This window comes from Mirounga angustirostris, unplaced genomic scaffold, assembly GCF_029215605.1.
Source record: "Mirounga angustirostris isolate CCGP_5_RB_7025 unplaced genomic scaffold, mMirAng1.0.hap1 SCAF_8, whole genome shotgun sequence".
NCBI classification, from domain to species: Eukaryota; Metazoa; Chordata; class Mammalia; order Carnivora; family Phocidae; genus Mirounga; species Mirounga angustirostris.
The window spans coordinates 129,022,540-129,042,858 of NW_026991716.1; the positions used below are offsets into that span (position 1 = coordinate 129,022,540).

The 20,319-nt window shown below is 36.1% G+C and overlaps 1 protein-coding gene across 5 annotated transcripts in view; it reads left to right on the top strand.

The window, feature by feature from the left end:
* TAB2 (TGF-beta activated kinase 1 (MAP3K7) binding protein 2) overlaps window positions 1-20,319 on the top strand; it is a 94,237-nt gene that overhangs the window by 15,231 nt on the left and 58,687 nt on the right. Inside the window, exons 2-3 of one of the 5 annotated variants that reach the window (XM_064598206.1) lie at window positions 11,108-11,256; window positions 18,061-18,147. The exons of 2 other annotated variants lie outside the window; for them this stretch is intronic. The gene's annotated coding sequence lies outside the window, so the exon portion shown is untranslated. Of the gene's footprint in view, window positions 1-10,451; window positions 11,257-18,060; window positions 18,148-20,319 lie in introns of those variants that run through there. 2 more of the 5 variants (XM_064598204.1, XM_064598205.1) reach the window with 2 other exon arrangements.

Sequence of the window (20,319 nt, forward strand, 5' to 3'; positions counted from 1 at the left end):
CAAGGATGCAAAATAGGTAGCAAGGAAGAGACTTCGATTTCTGACTTAGACCCAAAAATAAATCGGTAAAGGGAGAGGGTGAGCCTCAATTTACAGAACTGGTAAAAAGACAGATCTTCTGAGTTCCATTCAGATGTGTTGACTTCATATAAAGGTATTTCAGAAAATACGTCTTAACTGTCACAGTCTTTTCTGTTGTAACTAATTAACTTAATATTTTCTTATCGATAACATATATTTCTAGCACTTTGTTTTAGTTCCTCTATTGTAGGATTTACCATATTGTGTTATAATATTCTGTTTACTTTTCAGTTTCTCCCACTAAATATAAGTTTTTACAGCATTAGTACAGTGCCTTGGCACTTAAGCTTTCTGTAAGTATTTGTGAATGAATAAGTGAACACACATACACACGACTAAAGTTTAGAGCTAGTAATCTTGCTTGCTTTTGAAAGTAAATGAGTTTTTGATTTCCAGAGTATGGGTTATGGTCACAGGTCTCGTCCGAGTACCACATTTTGAGTTGATGCTTTCAAACAAACGTTATACTCCTACAGAATGCACATAGCAACAATACTAACTAAAGTTAGTGAGGCACAAATTTGCCTATTATTATCTGTTCTTCTTTTCCTTGTGGTAATGGATTTATGCAAAATCATCTCAATTTTGGCCCAGACTTCTTGTATTGAATGGGGCACACATTGCGAACAGTAGGCTGAGCTTAGAGTTTAACCCAAAGTAGCATGTCTCATAGGAAATTCCCTGCACGCATTTAAAAAATCTGTCTTTTACTAGTCCTTCTCCCCATTTCCAGGTAGATGGTAGATTTATAGGCCAACTTTCTTTTCAGTAGTAATTATACTTTCAAAAGCATTTTCATATACTTTTATTCCTTTAAGCTTTACAAGACAAAAATACCCTGAGCCTTTATTGTTCCAATACAGATTTAAGTACCTTGAGGATATTTATTTTTGCAGTGATGTATTTTATTTCCAGATCCATAGTGTGTTTGTACATGTATGTGTATATATATGTATGTATGTATCTATATATACATATATATGTCATGTTAGTTTGTAACAAATTAATAAAGTTTATAGGAAGAAGCTTTCTCTGATATTGTTGATGCAATAATAAGTGCTTAATAAATGTTGGCTGTTTATAGAAAATTTTTACATTATAAATTAACCAAAAAATTATTATCAAAAAAATATTAAAACTCTATAATCATTATTGTTATGCTTATTTTCATTTGGCTTTCTTGACCCCACTCCTTCCTGAATTTTATCTAACTCTTCTGACTCTTTTGTTGTAAGTTCTTGGTCTTCAAGTCTCTTTTCCTGGTTAGCACGTTTTCCATAATTCCCTAGATCAGTGTCACCACCTTCTACTGAAACTCAATACTGTCTAATTCTGCAAAACCTGTTAACCTCTCTTGGGGAGGAATGTGAGTAATCCAGTTATGTTTTAAGAGCTAGAAAGTTTGTTACCACTATGAAATACAGCTTAGCAAGGTCTAAGAATAGAATAAGCCATCAGATAAGAGACTGTTGTGTTACTGTGATTGTCCAGGTATCAGACACCTGAACAAGGACATTGCGGATATAGAGAGGGGGATGAATGCAAGAAATATTTGTGGGAGTAATCAGTGGAACTTTGCTATTGATTGTATACAGGGAGGAAAACAATTGAAGACCCTGAAATTGCCAGCTTCAGAATCATGCTCTGTTATTAAGAATTGACATAGAGGTACATTATTGGGTGGAAGGCAGTGAGCTAAGTTTTGGACGGGATAACTCTGGGTGCCTAGCATGGCACTGTCAGGCTGTTAGTTTTACTTGTTCCAGTCCTTCCGCACCTGGCTCTTGCTAGCCTTCACCCTCACTCACTCTGCATTCCACTACTATTGGTCTAAGACCTTCCCTTTAGGAAAAGTAATTTCTTTTTGGTTATAATCAACAAGAGAATTTGTAATGTGTGGAAAGCAACTCCTTGTTTCCTACCCACATTCCCATTATCCTCATCTTTTGACCCTTCCCTCCAATGAAAAAATTACTTAGAATTATATTTACCACCATCACTACTACCACCTTACCCCACATCCACCCAACCCCTTGGATATTGGTACATAAGTTTTTATGTTTTTTGAAATAAGTAGTCAACTTGGTAGAGATCTTTGAAGAAAAACAAAACTTTATGAAGTGTTTGTGAATAAAACATTAATCAATGAGTAGAGTAACACCTCATCTGGTTTCATTAGGTAATAAATATGCTACATAAGATAATTGAAACTTAACCCAAAATATTTTTATAGATTTTATGTACAGAGATTTTTATATTACTTATATATACACTACATAGTTTTACTTACATATGTGTTTGTGTATACATTTAATAGCTCTAAATAAGTTTCTTTATAATGTTTTATATGATTTACTACCTTCTGAAATAGGGAACATTCCCCTTGCTCCACACTTAACCTGTTCTGAAAGATAGAAGTAGCTTTTTGTTTCAGAGCTTCAGAATGAGAGTCAGGAGCCCTGGGTTCTAGTCCAAGGTCTAACAGTTAATTCCTATGTGAGATACTTTGTTTTTTTACCATTGAATCTGTGGAATCTGGAATAGTGCCTGGCATGTAGTAGGTGCTTAGCAAATATTTTTGAAACAAATCATTGTTTTATGTCTACTTTAGCACTCCTTTTTTGATCTATGACTTGGACTTCATTACTACTTAGTAAATAAGCTTCTGAGTTTTTAATATAGTAGGGGTATCTAGGTTTTGATTGAAGTGAACTATTAAACTTAATTTATGTTGTCTTTTAGCTGCTTAGTGGAATTTTTGGCCTTCTTGATGTATTTTCTTGTATACTTAAATTTTTCAAACAAATGATCTAATGATGTATTGAGAATAGTCTCCTTACTGAGTACATTCTATGTGCCTTTATTATATGTAAGCAGTGTCTTACTTACAAGGATATATCCTATTACAAGGACATATCCCATGTCCCCAGGGATCTTATAACCTAGATAAAGAGACATAGAAGTGAAACTGTAAGAGAAAAATGTTGGATCGTGAAGCGTTGACCCACAGGTACAGTGGGAATTCTAGGAATAGAGCAATCCATGTGGGCTGAAGCAGTAGCAAAAGAATTCAAGAAGGAGATGAAACTTGAATTGGTTTTGGAGAGTAGTTAAGATTTTGATAAGCATCGAGATGGAGAAATGACATTCTAAGCCGGGGCAATAGCGTAATCAGGAAAGAAAGCTGGGTTAAACATGTTCAGACAAGCCTGACAGAATTCCTATGGGTGTGAGGACTAGTGGGAAATGAAAGTAGATGCAGTTAGTATGAGTTTTATTCCAGGCTCCATGAAACTAAAGGAGTCTGAGGATAGAATTTAACGGAATCCCTCTGTTTAGATGAGAAAAAAAAAAATCGTCTTTATGTTTTCACTAACAGGAACCTGTAACTGAAATTTAGCATTTCCTTCTACCGATAGTCCCTATTTAAAATGGTTCAACTTAAAAATTTTCAACTTTCTGATGGTGCAAGTGAGATAGATATACATTCAATAGAAATAATACTTCAAATTTTGAATTTAGATCTTTTCCTTGGCTAGCAATATGCAGTACCGGACTCTTGTATGCTGGGCAGCGGCAGCGACCCACAGCCCCCAGTCGCCACAAAATCATGAGGGTGAACCACCAATATGCTTATGAAACCATTCTGCTCCCAAACAGCCATTCTGTTTTTCACAATTCAGTACACTATTCAATAAATTACATGAGATACTCAATACCTTATTATAAAATAGGCTTTGTATTAGATGATTTTGCCCTTTTGTAAGTGTTCTGAGCACATTCAAGGTAGGCTAAGCTAACCTGTGATGTTCCGTAGGTTAAGTGCATTCGATGCATTTTTGACTTACAATGTTTTCAGTTTACAATGGGTTGGGACGCAACCCCATCATAACTAAAGGAAGATCTGTATTAGGATTTTAAGCAGTAAAGCACAGTAGTATTAGCAGTGCCTATGTACTAATAGTAAAGCACAGATATTTTCATATTACTTTATAATTGTTGATATTTCTGAATATAGTTTATGTAGATTACTACTTCAAAATTATGGTTATTATTACTACTTCAAAATAAAGTTTATGTAGATTACTACTTCAAAACCTGCTAGATTTTATTTTGTTGAGTGCTAATAAAGCAGCATATATATTAACATATCACAAATATAGGTTTTAAAAGAAACTTGGTAATTTTCAGTATAATTACTTTTCTTTGTAATCATTTATGCATTTAAAACCATTCATAGGGCGCCTGGGTGGCTCAGTTGGTTAAGCGACTGCCTTCGGCTCAGGTCATGATCCTGGAGTCCCAGGATCGAGTCCCGCATCGGGCTCCTTGCTCAGCAGGGGGTCTGCTTCTCCCTCTGACCCTCCTCCCTCTCATGCTCTCTGTCTCTCATTCTCTCTCTCTCAAATAAATTAAAAAATAAAAAAAATAAAAAAAAAATAAAACCATTCATATTTTTAAAAAATATATTTTTAGTACAATTGACTTTCTTTGTAATCCTGTATACTGTATTTAATGCATTTAAAAATATTCTGAGAGGATATCTGTAGCCTTCTTCAGACTGCCAAAGGGGTCAGTGACACCAGATCTAGTGAAACCAAATGGGAAAAGGCCTTGAAAACCATACCAAAGAGTTTTAGTTGAAATGGTAAGTAGAGAAGGAGTCTAATAAGTTTTTCATTTGTTTGTTTTAATTACAGAATAAATACAAGTTAACTTGAAAAATTTTTTAATTTCATTAAGTTTAAAAAAGAGAGGAAGTTCTTTATTTTACAGCTATTGATAAAGTTTACGAGGTAACAAAAACTTGTCTATAATCCCACATTCGTTACCCTTATACTCTTCATGTGTCTGTTGCAGTTTATTAAGTTGTTTTGCCAAAGAGTGAAATATTTATTAAAGTGGTTATATAGGAGCATTTTTAATCTGCTGTACTATACTTGATAGGTCAAGCAGGAAGACTGTGGTGGCAGGGAGGTAAGCTATGGGTCTGGTCATTTAGATGTGGGATGATTGGGTAGCGGTAAAGGTGGAGTAGAATTGGCGATACCAAGAGGTATTAAGAAAGAACTTAAAGGGCTTGGTGGTAAACATGGGAGCTGAAATGCATGGAGTGGAGTAAGGGAAAGTAACAAAGTTAAGAATAGAGTACCTAAATCAGGATTCCTGAAATAATACTGTATAGGTTCACAATACTTTATCTGTAACCCGAGGCCATTTGTGTTTTGGAATTCAAAATTTTTTTGGATTTTAGAAAGGAAGCATGGTATTTATATTGTATATTATTGTAACACCCCCCCAGCAAGGTCTGAGGCATCGCCCAGTAATTAAACACTAATATTTCTGCAGTGAAACATGGAAATAGTCACAGTCAGTAGGCTAACTATAAAGCCTGTAAGTAGCCCCAAGTCAGCTCAAGGCAGGTTTTTTGCCACTACCAGATGAGGTTTTGTTGTTTGTTTGTTTTTTTAAGATTTTAAGTAATCTCCACACCCAACCTGGGGCTCAAACTTACAACCCCGAGATCAGGAGTCACATGTTCCTCCGACGTCAGTCACCCTGTCCAGATGAGTTTTGACATGAAGTTTCATGAAAAAAATCTTTTCAGAGCTTTTTAGATTTCAGAACTATGGAAGTGATTGTAGACTGTATTGACTAATACATCCAGTGAGGAGAGTCTCAGGAGTTGTGTTTTGAGGAATGTTGATTATGAAATGGTTAAGATTGGAAAGAAAGAGGGGTATAGAAAGGCAGGAGAAGAATTTAGACTAGTTTTCAGGCTAAAAAGAGAATTACTATTTCTGATAAAAATGGGAAGTTAAAGAAGGAAACTATTTTGGTGAGGAGTTTAAGTTTAAACTTCCCTTTTATTTTTCAAGTATTCAAAGCTTACAAGTGGAATATAAAATTTCCTTTTAAAATGATCTCTTAATTTTCACAACCTATGACTGTGGTGTTGAGACATGAAAATACTTCAAGGTTGAGAGTGGTTGAAGAGGTGTTCCTAGATATTTAAGGGTTGTGGCCCTGCTCACCAAAACAAAACCTGGAAAATAGACCGAAAGAAGTAGAGTGAGGTACTTGTCCCGCATGTGGTTGAATCATTGGTAGGGCCATGTTTCTAATGATGTGACTATATACAGTAGTAGTAACTGTTACAGCAGTGGTGGTAGCAGACGTGTTTTGTTTGAATGCTTTCCGCATGCCTGGCACTGTTCTAAATGCTCTGCAGCAAGCAGCCTAGTGGGGTCTTCCTTCCTCGTAGACTGGGTCATGACCGCAACTAGGAGGGAAGCATTAGCATAGGCAGAGGTATGATTTTGATTCCCAGTTCACTTTAAAAATCTGGAATATAGATAATTCATGAATATATAGAATTGAGTAGGTTGTAACTATTGCCATTCTGTGATTTTTTTAAAATCTACTTTGATAAATGGACTCATATTATTGTTATGTAAGTAAAATCTCTTAGAAATAGGGACAGAAGTCTAACAAAAATGAAATAAGGTTCAATAATTACTCTTAAAATTAGTTTAATTACTTTAAATCTATTGTGTATAAATGTATACATTTCCTTTATGGTTCATAGTTTTAAAAGGCAAATTTTGTCTTCAGCCTTTATTCAGATTCTGCTCTTAGATAATTCGAACTTCGTGTTTTTATTAAATAAGGATGTCGGACTAGATAATACATAAGGCTCCTTTCAATGTCAATCTCTACGATTCTGAATGTTTAGGTTTCATCAAGTAGAAGAGAAAGATTAAACTAGAACTTTAAGGAGATTCTCCTTTGATTCTGCTGTCAGTGCGATTCTGAATGTTTAGGTTTCATCAAGTAGAAGAGAAAGATTAAACTAGAACTTAAAGGAGATTGTCCTTTGATTCTGCTGTGAGTGCAGCTGAGATGCCTGAGGAAGACAAGCAAGGATGAGTGTCCCACTGCACCTGCATCCTTTTGACAAATGTTAAGAAGCCTAGAAATAACAATCCTAGGAAACTAGAAGAATGTGTACACTGTTGACCAGAAAAAATTTTCAAGAAAACAATGATCAGTAATCATTCAAGTTAGTAATCAGTCAATCAGGTTAATACAACATAGAGGAGGGAACTCTGGACCAGAAATTAGAAAGCCACAAATACATTTCTGGCCCTCACTCTGCCACCGATTGAAGTTTTTGATAATTAGTGTATTACTTAATTTTCTGAACCTTGCAGAGTAAGAGGAATAACTACCTAGCCTTCTCAGTGCTTTTTCACGAAGATCAAATGATACAATGAGTTAGAAAGTACCCAGTAAAACTTAAGATATTCTGTGGAGTTACTGCAAAATGGTGGATGAGGATCCTGAAAAGATTATTGTATTTGATGATCTGAATAAAACGATTATCAAGGGAGGAAACTTGGAGGCAGATTAAAACAAGATTGAAGACATAGTATAACTACTCAATAGAGAAGTTTCGCAAGGCATGGATGGTAAGAGACAGATGGCCTAGCATAGCATATTCATTCCTTACATTGCTATTGCAGTTTTTTGTATGTTTGTGTTTCTCAGTTGATGAGGAAGAGGCAGAGGGCAGGAACTACAGCTCATTCTCTTTCCTCAGTGCCTTGAATAAAGTAGCTATTTTCGTAAATAGCTTTGTGAATAAATACTTGCTGGACAAGACTTAACTGGCAAGGAAATACTTTGTGGTATGAGTATATACATGGATGTATGTTTAAGATGGTTGAGACTTAAACACGTTCATAGGTTGAAGGGAGAGATTGAAAAGAAAGGTGTGGGTTTCCTCAAGATGTGAACGAAGGGGGATAGCATCTGGAGCCATAGATGAAAATGATGGTCTTACTAGTAACGGACTATTCCCTGCAAAAAGCACCAGACCCAGGAGGTTTTACCATTGAATTCTTAAAACTTCAAGCCCTAGATAACTATTTCAGAGTGTAGAGAAAAAAAGGTAAGATTCCCAGTTCTTTTTACAAAGCCAGCATAACATGATGATAAAATATGAGCGTAAAAGATGACACACCAATCTCACAAAAGTTGGTTCAAAAAATGCTTAATAAAACTATCAGATAGAAACTACCATTACATTAACAGAATAATACTGTAATGAAGTAGAATTCAATGTATAAATGTAGAACTGTATTAATAACTTCATGTTAGTAGGTGAGGAACTGGGTTATGAATATCTTGAGGGTTAACAAAAAGGGGAAGATCAGCATTTATTCCTAATAATCCTTTGTGAAACAGGAATAAATGAATAGATGTAAGATTTTGCATGTCTCAGACCAGAAGTCTACATTTTGTTATTAGAAATGATGAAATACTAAATTCCTTTTTAAAAGTCATGAATCAAAAAGATCTGGCCGGCATTAACTATTCTATAACATTGTCTTTGGAATACTGTCCAACGTAATTAGACCAAAAAACAAAATAAATATTGAAAGGGAGGAGGCAAATTTATTTATAGATGACATTGTATATCTGGAAAAGACAAAAAGAATCTACTTACACTACTGTGTAATCTACTTACATTACTGTGAGTAATGAGATTTCATTATGACAGCTGGTTATAAAAACAGTAATTGTTTGAAGTATTTTTCTTGATGGTCTTTAAACTGAAAGTCCATCTATATGGATTAATGAATGGGAATCCTCATTCTTAAATACTTTTTTTTTTTTTTTTTGCCTTCTAGGGAATACACAGACTGAATTTAATCTTATCATCTCTTAAGTAGATTGTAGTGTGTTTTGAATGAGATACTTTACATGTTAACTATTTTTTTAAAGATTTTATTTATTTGAGAGAGAGAGAGAAGCAGACTTCCTGCTGAGCAGGGAGCCCAATGTGGGGCTCGATCCCAGGACCCGGAGATTGTGACCTGAGCCGAAGGCAGATGCTTAACTGACTGAGCCACCCAGGCGCCCCTCCATGTTAACTTTTAAAAACTGTTTTGAAATAAAGTTGTAGCAGTGAATAGAATGATTTTAAGGAAATCTTTTTTTAAATCCTTGTTACTTTGATACTTGCTGTATTACTTGGTAATGCTAGGGAAGGTGTAATCTGATCTTTGAGCCATATTTGGTAAATAATAATTTTGTATGGAACCCACAGTTCTATCAGTAAGAGGAAAATTATTGCCCAGATGTAAGCTTTTCTTTGCCCTTAAAGCATTTCCTGACTTAAAGACCAAGTTATATCATGCATGGAAATCATTTTGTTTTTTAAAGTATAGCATATTCCAGATCTATAACTTCTTTTTTTTTTTTTTTTTTAAGATTTTACTTATTTATTTGACAGAGAGAGACACAGAGAGAGGGAACACAAGCAGGGGGAGTGGGAGAGGGAGAAGCAGGCTTCCCGTGGAGCAGGGAACCCGACGTGGGGCTCGGTCCCAGGACCCTGGGATCATGACCTGAGCCGAAGGCAGTCACTTAACCGACTGAGCCACCCAGGCGCCCCTAGATCTATAACTTTTTAACAAGAGTGTGTGGACAAAGATATTTTCTACTTTACTTGTAGGGAGAAGAATTACATGTCTCCTTCTTTACCACTGATTCTGTTTATATCCTAAAAGTAAATTGTTTCATTTTTATTCATCATCAGCTCTTGACTTGAGCTCTCTCACACATCTCCTTTATAGCTGTTCTGAAATCAATGTTGATAAATCAGTTATATCTCTTTGGATGTGATGCTGTTATTTAAACCTACAGCGTTTTACATAGCTGTTGCTTTAGCATATATAAAAATGAAAACTTAAGTATACCCATATGTTTAGAATAAAAAAGTGTGTTTCATTCTGTAGTAATGCAGAAAAATGTATTGAATACCCACTGTGTGCCGGGTTGTTAGGTATTTCTATACTTTAGCTAATTCTCTTGACAGTCCAGTAAGGTAGGGTGTGGTATCTCACTTAATAGAAAAGAAATTTGTTTAGAGTTTAGTCCAAGGCCATCCTGAAACCAGATTTGAACCTGGATCTGTCCCTTCCAGAAGTTTTCACTGACAACATGCCATCACAAAAGATGGGAAATTTACATTTTTCTTAAAAACTACTTTGATTCTGTTTCACTTTGTTGTGTTGCTAGTCACAAGAAATGCAGGGAGTTAAGTTCTTTGAATCCTCCTCTTCACTGTTTTGTTTTGTTTTTTTGTCCTGTTACAGTTCTCACAGTCTGCCATCATTTGACAGCAGCAGAGGCATTCAATTTATTTCGACTGCTATGACATTTGTTTCTTAGAGAAATTCCTACGGGTGCCAATTCACCAAGCATAAGGACATCGTTTCCAGGCCCTCGTACAACAGTCTACTATTTCTAATATCTTACCATTTCTGTAATCTTTGTAGTTACAGTGTCCTTTTTTTTTTTTTTTTAATATGGACCTAACGAATTTAGACGAAAAAAAAAATTGAATCTATTTTGGTAATGGAAAAAAGAATTTCCAGTGTGGTTACGAACCACATCTTATGAGCTGTTCTTTGCCTCCCACTTTAAGAATTACCAAGTATTTTTAAAAATTGGAACCTGAAATTCAGTTCATTGCTTGGATGCATTTCTTAAGAAACCTCTGAGAATTGATTGTAGGAAATTAGGGGAGCAGTTAGAAGATGATTGGAAATAAGATAGTGAGAGAGGAGCAAATTGACCTGAAAATGAGGACTTTACAATTTTAATTTTACCAGTGAAAGTGGATTTGTTGTTTTTCTCTTTCTGTTATACTCTGTGGTCCCATATTGGACAGTCTGTTGCAAAAAGCCATTATAGATTTCATATAGGCCACTGTTTGAGTATCTGAACTGGGAGTCTATAGAGTAGAATTGGGTAAAGTAAGACAGTGACTTAACTAATGTAAATAGCATCTTCTGGTATCTTGGAACTTAAGAGATCCTTTTTCCACCTCATAATATTTTATGTGAGACACACTGGGGACTACCTCACTGCTATTAGATCTCATAATGTTATCTGGTCACATTTCTTATTCTGCCTACCTCTAGTTTACTCTAGTTTCTCTTCTGCTTTCAAGGCTCCAGACCCAGTTCCTGGACCTGCCCTGGAAAAGAAGTATCCAGTAGAGATGAGCTCACTGCAGTTACTTAATTAAAAATTTGTAAGCTACAAAAATGGCAATGGGCCAACCAAGAACAGCTACAATTTGAATTTTTCTATTTCCAGGTATGCTAAAGTCCATGGCACCAGTCAAACTTAGCCTGCATAACTGCCTTACTATGACATCTATAATAACCAAAACTTTACTTTCAACATCTGTGGTCCTCTTGCTTTCAAGTTTAGTAACATTCCTAACATCTAGGTAACATGCAGCTACTCTTGACTTTAACATACCTTTTGCCTGACTATTTCTAATTTAACTTGTTCGCTAGTAGTAGCAAAGTAATGAAAAAACGATTTAAGAAAAATAAATTTGAAATGCTATTCAGTTAGGCCCTGTAAATGTACAAAAAATACTCTGGTCTTCATTGAAAAGTAAACATTAATGACAACAAAACTATCTTCCTTTAAGAGGTTCACATATAGTATAAGTAGTACAGGGAATTAAATAAATGATCCTAGTTCTCTCAACTATTCTACACTACAAACACCTTCACAGAGAGTTAATATATTCTTCAGTAATTGGAAATCATAGGATTTCTGAATAGAACCAGATAATGTATTATATAGTACTTTTTACCTGAAGAATTTTAAATGTAAGTATATAACTAATATTTGCTGTATTTTTATTTAATTGTTCAAAATTAACCAGATAAGAAAGTCATAGTAGTTGGAATTGTCCTGGAATATAACAACACAACCAAAAACTGAGGTTTCCTGTTCCCTTAGATTTTAACGGAGTAAAAACTACTTATGGGTGGTTAGAGGTCAGAGGGCAGTTAGCTTTTAAAGGCTTTTACTGCTTTTACCCATTTGTATAGATTTAGAAACAGGATTAATCCATAAAAGGTGACTTTATTTACTAAATGGGTGGATAGCCATACATACCTTTTGTTTTTATTTTTTTAATTTTTTCTAAAGATTTATTTGAGGTGGGGGGCAGAGGGAGAGAATCTCCAAGTAGACTCCCCACCAAGCGTGGAGCCTGACATGGGGCTCAATCCCATGATCCACAAGATCATGACCCAGCTGAAACCAAGAGTTGGACGATTAACCAACTGAGCCACCCAGGTGACCCCCCATATCTTTTGTTTTTAAAGTTCAATTCAGAGGAATTGAACAGAGGAATTTTATATCCCAACTGTGATTTTGAAAGATGATTCTAATATCCTAACTTGTGCTTTAAAAATTCTCTCCTCCATTGTTAATGTATAATGAATTTAATATCAGCCAGTGTATTCAGCATTGGGTCACTGATTATGTCCCACATGATTTGTTTGGTATTGAAAGGATTGTATCTCATAGAGTGTTAAATTAGGACTGGAAAGGGAGCTACTGCCAGAGTTACTATAGGATCATTACTGCTGTCAGGGGAATTGGAGGGGAAATTCAAGAGAGAACTGCATTTGAATTTCAAGTCTTATTAGTTATCACTAGGGCTATTAGTAATGGTGAAATTTTTCTACATTCCTGAATGCAATTTTTGTATAAAACACTGTACTAGGTACAGTAAGTATGCAGAAATGAATAAACCTGGTTTTCAGTGACCTTACAGACAAGTAATACCAAAAAAGTACCATAATAGTGGTATGAACCATGTACTGGAGAATACCAGAAAGAATACTTTGTGGGGAAGGTAACATTTCTACCGAGCCTTGAAGAATAGATAGAATTCTTTCGAGAGAATGGCAAGAATATTTCTCAGTTATGGAAATGAAAGTATATAACATGTTCTAGAAATTGTGAGCAGTCCAGTGTGCCTAGACAACAGTGAACGGGATATGATAGAAGTTGGATCTATGTCATGCATGCTTTCAAATGTCAGGTGAAAGAGTTGGGACTTCAGTAGTAGGTAATGGGAATCTATTGAAGATTTCTTAGCATTGGTGCACTTAAGTAGGTGAGTCTTTTGAAAAGCTGACTGGTAGAGTAAGGGTTGACTTGATGAAGTCAGATTAGGCAGTAATAATACCTAATTAAGGACAACATTTATTGTTACATGTACCAGACACTATGTGTGAAGAGTTTTACCTGTAATTTCTCATTTAATCCTTATTACGGGAATGTGAGAAGTAACTGAAATAATACATGCTAGGCATTTAGCACAGGACCTGGCCCAGTAATGCTAAACCATAGTGATTATACTATAAACTCAGAGAAGAGTGTTCTTGTCCACCTTTATGTGTGAAAACTTTCTACAAGAGTGTTGTGTTTATTGAGGGACTCTTAACAAAGTAACAATAAACCTTTTTTTTACTACCCCCTACCTCTTTCTTTTAAACAATTAAACTATCCCATTGGTGGATGAATACTTCTTACCCAGTTTGAGAGCTGAGCATTAGTTGACATTGAGTTAGCCTTTGGTCAAAAAAAAAAAGGGGGGGGGTCTGACTTTTTTAACAGGACTGAGCATAGAGATAGTCATGCACCTAAACATAAAGCCCATACATAAGGTTTAAATCAAAATGTAACTGTAGGGGCGCCTGGGTGGCTCAGTTGTTAAGCATCTGCCTTCGGCTCAGGTCATGATCCCAGGGTCCTGGGATCGAGCCCCACATCGGGCTCCCTGCTTCTCCCTCTCCCACTCCCCCTGCTTGTGTTCCCTCTCTCGCTGTGTCTCTCTCTGTCAAATAAATAAAATCTTTAAAAAAAAAAAAATGTAACTGTAGATCTCATCTGTCAAGCGTCTGGAAAAGTGATAATTGTTGCAGCTGTTAACTATAACGGTAACAGCTTTAGCATAGATAACATAGGCTGAAGTTATTTGGAAGTGTATATGGTTGGCTAAGTACAGTTACTTTCAAATTATTCTACTCACTCTTACTCTCCTACCCATGTAGGAATACAAGTAGTGATGGATCGTCTTCCATTCATGTGTCCCTTTACCTGGCCCCCTCTCCAAAATAATTAGTGTGTGTTCTTTTTTTTAATTAATTTATTTAGAGAGTGAGAGAGAGCATGAGCAGGGGGGGAGGGACAGAGGGAGAGGGAGAAGCAGACTCCCCGCTCAGCAGGGAGCCCTAGATGGGACTTTATCCCAGGACCCTGGGATCATGACCTGAGCCAAAGGCAGACGCTTAACCAACTGAGCCACCAGGCGCCCCCAATTAGTGTGTGTTCTTTCAGAACCTTTCCTATGCATTCATATAATAATCTTTTTTAATCTATTTTATATCTTTTTTTTTCCTAACCACAAAGGGTATCCCTATACATGGATTCTGCATCTTTCTTTTTTCATTCATTAAAGTCTTAAAGGTCTTTCCATTTAATTGTTTGGAAATCTTACTCCACTTTAAAAAAACCAAAACACGGGCACCTGGGTGGCTCAGTCGTTAAGCGTCTGCCTTCGGCTCAGGTCATGATCCCAGGGTCCTGGGATCGAGCCCCATATCGGGCTCCCTGCTCCGCGGGAGGCCTGCTTCTCCCTTTCCCACTCCCACTCCCCCTGCTTGTGTTCCCTCTCTTGCCATGTCTCTCTCTCTGTCAAATAAATAAAATCTTTAAAAAAAAAAAAAAGCTGCATGGTATTCCTTCATATTGCTCTGCAGTAATGTACTTATTCATGCCTCAGTACAGGTTGTTTTTAGTAATACACACTAAGGTGACTGTATGCTCCTCTTTAAGCATGTGTTTGTCTCTAGATTAAATGCTTTAATTTATATAGATAAAGAGCTAGACCTCACATACTTTATTATTTGTAACAGATTTCATTCAGCCCACCTCACAGCTGATTGCAGTAACAATGGTGGTGACACCCCAGTTGTGAACTGCTGGCTTAGAATACTGATCTGCAACTGACTTAGTGGGAACTGTGTGTGTATCCATGATTCTCTTCCGTTAAAAGGAACGGTATTAACAATTGTCCTCTTTCCCTCACATGTGGGAAGGATAAAGTGAGATAATGGATATGTGCTTACGGGAAATCCAGTATAAATCTGAATTCTACCAGATTATAATCTTCTCAAAAGCAGGGGCTGTATTTTATTCATCTTTGCATATTTAGAGCACAGTGCCTGGCATGTCGTGGGCAGTTTTTGTGGAGTGGATCCCAGACATGAATGTGACCAAAAAGTGGTTCGGGCCAGTAGAATTTTCTTAGATGTATTTTCTACATTACTAGGAATCTGTACAGTTTTCACTGGAAAAATTACCCACCTTTTCAACCTTATCTTATTTTTCTGCTCCACTCAGCCATAATTCTTCAGATTTGTCATGTTCTTTCATGGCCTTTCCCCCAAAACAAACAGTTGTCAGAGATATCCTGTAAGACCTTCATTATTCCTAATGACTAAACTCAAGCACAACATTCTTTGTGATGTTTCTCCTGCCTTTCCTTAGTGTCTAAGTTTTAGGCACTTCTTCCCCTTAACCTTCACTGCAGCTTATACACCTGTAAATGGCACAGTGTTTGTTGCTGTCTGAAGACATACCTCCCCCTGGGGCATGGCAGGGCCTGGAACTTCAGAGATAAATCACCTACATCGAGAAAATGAGAGGCATGTTGTTTTTGCTGACTTGTGGGATGCAGCGTGTATGATGCAGAGGAGGGCCATTAAAATCTTGTGTGATATGCCCCTCCTTACCCTACTTCTTCAGCCTCATCTTTCATCACATGGTCTGTGAGTCTTTCTCCCTGCACTTCAATGTTAGCCAGCTACCTATGGCTTCCTGAACTTGCACGCCATTTCACTCCTTTAAATCCTTCCCTAGGCAACTACCTGTGCCTGAAATACCTTTCCCTCTCACCTGTCTACCTAGTGAACACATTTTATCTTCTAAGACCCAGCTTAGGTATCCCCTGTTTAATGAATCCTTTCCTTAAATCCTCCCCTTCCCTCAAAATTGACCGGCCCCTCCTTTGTCTCCCCTGTTTACTGCACCTTGTATCTGTAACCATTCAGTTATTACATTTATTTATTGAATGTTTATCTTCCCCTACTAAAATGTAAATTTCTTGAACATAGGCAACTGTGCTTTTATTAATTTTAATATTTTCACCCACTATAGTGTAGAGTAAGTAGCAGGCACTCAACAAAGCTTAAGTAAGAAGTATATCATACATATGAAAAAATATAAAAACGATAAATTAGAAAATGGGTTATCATAAATAAAAATGTTAAGTGGATCGTCACTTTTATATATTTTTCAGTTCAAATTTTCTATTAGGAAAGTCTTTGTTGATTTATGGATAAGTATTTGTAGGATGAGATTTCTCGTTCTTTATTTAATTACACTATACAATTTAAAATATTGAATATTCTCTAAGAGTATCTAAATTGGAGAATTGTGAAATAGATTTATATATAATAAATTTGCTGATAAAAGTTTCTGTACAGTTCTGAGATTATTCTTTTTTTTTTTTTTAAAGATTTTATTTGAGAGAGAGAGAGCACATGAGCAGAGTGGAGGGGCAGAGGGAGAGGGAGAAGCAGACTCCCCCACTCAGCAGGGAGCCTGATGTGGGACTTGATTCCAGGACCCTGGGATCATGACCTGAGCCGAATGCAGACGCTTAACCGACTAAGCCACCAGGCGTCCCCTGAGATTATTCTTGACTATCTAATTAAAAAATTCATTCACCATTACTATAACAAGACTAATAGCCAACTATATACAACAGTTTCAAAGTGCAATATCTGAAAGACGGGCATATACTAAACAAAATTATTGCATTGTGTTGTCTTTTAGAGACTTGATTCAATTTAATACTGTTTTACCAATTTCACGTTTGCTCATTTTGAATTCTCTGTAATTTCTTTTTAAGGTTCTGAGTACTGTTATAGTAATGAAATATTTTATTTAAATGTTCTTTACAAATAAAAATTTTTTTTTAAGATTTTTTTAATTTATTTATTTGACAGAGAGATAGCGAGAGAGGGAACACAAGCCGGGGGAGTGGGAGAGGGAGAAGCAGGCTTCCCGCGGAGCAGGGAGCCCGATGCGGGCCTCAATCCCAGGACCCCGGGATCATGACCTGAGCCGAAGGCAGACGCTTAACGACTGAGCCACCCAGGCGCCCTACAAATAAATTTTCATGTATTTTCTCCATTAGCAGGCTTAGCAGTCTCCATTCAGCGCAGTTATATTACCAATCAAGTGTATGTGTATAATTTTAAAATTGCCAGTTTAACTTATTGTTAGTTCTTAAAATTTTTTGTTATTAAGAGATCACTGATACCTATCTATTTACACTATATGTAATTCATGAACATAATTGACACACACCCAGTGCTGTGACACACACCCAATGCTATAACACACACAGACATCCAGCACCTGGTCAGGAGTCCACTCTGGGGAAAAGTCAGTTGAGGGCCATGACATTAGAAGGAAGATGGGTGATGTTATATGCGATGTACCACAAAAACATGGGGCCAAGTAAGTGTTTGGAACTGCATGGGGATTAGTTGATCAAACTTCTCATAACTTTCTCTGAATCTTCATATTAAGATGCCGTTTTAGATTAATATTTTAACCAGATTATTATAATCTTCACATGCCATTGAGTTCACTGGTTCATTACAAATGTTTATGGTTGATATAAGATGCTAACCGGTCCTTCCAAGTGCTTTCATTTTCTTTTATCCTCTCTTTTTCCTTCTTACCCATAATAGGAACTTATTGTCATATCATTTATTTATATCATGTTTTCTTTTAAAGATATTTATGCACAGGATGGATTATCCAAAAATTACAGTAGAAGGGGGGCACTGAAAAATAACTTTGTGTCTCCCATCTTAAAGCCCTAATGTATTGGGGAAAAATTAGATATGAATTGGAAAATACACCCAAGGTAGTTAGTTATATAATATGTTTTGATGAATTATAACCATTCTGTCTTAGATTTATTGTGCTTTTCTTGATCCTTAGAAAATGGTAGCACTCACCACAAAACCACAATACATAAATTGCCAAGTGTGGCTGACTTTCACATTCCTTTAGAAGAACTTATAACTGGTAAGCCTTTTAACCATAAGAAATGGCCAACATTCATGGACTTGATGCAATGTATTAAATGAAAAAACTGGGAAGTTTTCTTTTTAGGAGGAGGTAGTGTGGATCATTATGTACTTTAGCCTTTGATGTTTATTTTTTCCTTTACAAAGTAAATTATTGCAGGGGTATAAAGTTGAGGAATCGATTTTCTGCTAACATGATTCTTTGCTCCTTTCAAGCTTTTAAATAACACAAAAGCTGAACATGATAGCTAATTTAAAGTAGTAGCATTTAGATGACTGATTTGGTATGTTTCTGTTACTTTATTTTTGTAAATAACTGGCTATGTAAAATGATTCAATATTACCACTGTTTCATGCTGAAATTTATGCTAAAGATGGATTATAATTATCTTGTCTTTAGGCTTAAATGGTGATAGTATTTGAATTTTAGATTTTTAATTACATAGCTATAGTTATTGGTTTTTGTTTTTTTTTAAGATTTATTATTTATTTGACAGAGACACAGCGAGAGAGGGAACACAAGCAGGGGGAGTGGGAGAGGGAGAAGCAGGCTTCCCGCGGAGCAGGGAGCCCGATGCAGGGCCCGATCCCAGGACCCCAGGATCATGACCTGAGCTGAAGGCAGACGCTTAACGACCGAGCCACCCCAGGCACCCCTATAGTTACCGCATTTTAACTATTAGGAAAATAACTTGATATTATATATTTGGTTGGGGGTGGGGTCTGTTTTGCCTTAGTAAAGTTGTAACATCATGTTCCAAGAGATAGAATTCTAATAATTTGCTGTTAAAATTTTTTTTTAATTTTTCATGTTCAATTAGTGGCATTTGCAAATTCTTTTGAGGTTAATCAGATGTGAAGTGCATCAACTGTTACCTAACTAGCATTTGATGAGATGCTTAGGTAATCTATCACTAAAGTAAAAGGTATTTAAAATAGTGTATGTAATTAGGCAGGGAATATATATATATATATATATATATATATTTTTTAAGGTTTAATTCTGAAATCATATTGAGGCTAAAAGGTTTCAAAATCTGCTTTGATTTTAAAAATTATAGCATCTTTCAGCTATTACTGCCTATCAGTGCTTCTTTCTCTGATGAAGATACTCTTTAAGAATAACTCACTGCACAGTCTGATAATGTCAGCCAATCCACAGAAGACACACAAATTGTAATTAGTTATGAGAAACTATTAATATCATTTTGACAACAAAGAGATAAGTTGAAACATTCTGCCTTTCCAGTAGGCATCCTGGGGAAGTTAGTATTCACAGTTGTTGAGGTCAGAGGGGCTTTGCAGTACAGACAGTTCTGTTAAAATTTAACATATGTGTTTCTAAAAATCACCATGCTATACAAATCATGGGGAAAAAACCACAGGGCTTATGGAAAAAGCAGAATTTGGGATGCAACACTCAAAAACTTTATCAGAGAACAATTAAAAAAGATAGGAACCTTAAAAAAATGACAGAATAGTTTTACACATGTTAAATGATTAAGAAATATGTACTCGTATACAATATACAAACAAATGTTGTACTTTGAAAAAGTTCTGAAGTTTGCTTATGGAAATGAGCATAGATGTGGCAGCTTTTTATTGTGAAGTGGTCAAGGAAGGGTTTTCTGAAATCAGAAGGAAAGTTGTAACACAAGATGTGGATAGGTGGGACCATGCGGAGATAGGGTGAACTGAGATGGCTGGCAGATGTTTAAAGTGTGTTCATATTTACATTTTGTTTATTCACACACAACTTGTTTCAGCTGAGTGTGGTTTTTCTGTGTTCAGCTAGTGTTTCTTGCGAAATCACAGCAAAATTCACTTAATGCTCAAATTGTTCCCTATTACATCAGTTGCATTAGGACAGATTCTGAATTTCCAGACAAGTACAGCAGCATGAACTTACAGCTGAGAGTAAGGGAAACACTTGTCTGGACAGACAGATGCACTTTTTATAGTAGTCTTCAAAATCTAGGCATTTTCTGATAGACGGAGATTTATTGCAGCAAATATTTACTGAGCGTCTACTATTTGGCCTACACTTTTTAAGTATTTAGGATACAGCAGTGAACAAGGTCGTCTTTCCACTTTGGGACTAACGGGACTTGTGTAAAGAATTTTGTTTGTCATCAAGGTTTGGTTTTAAGAAATAAAATTAGGTAGATGA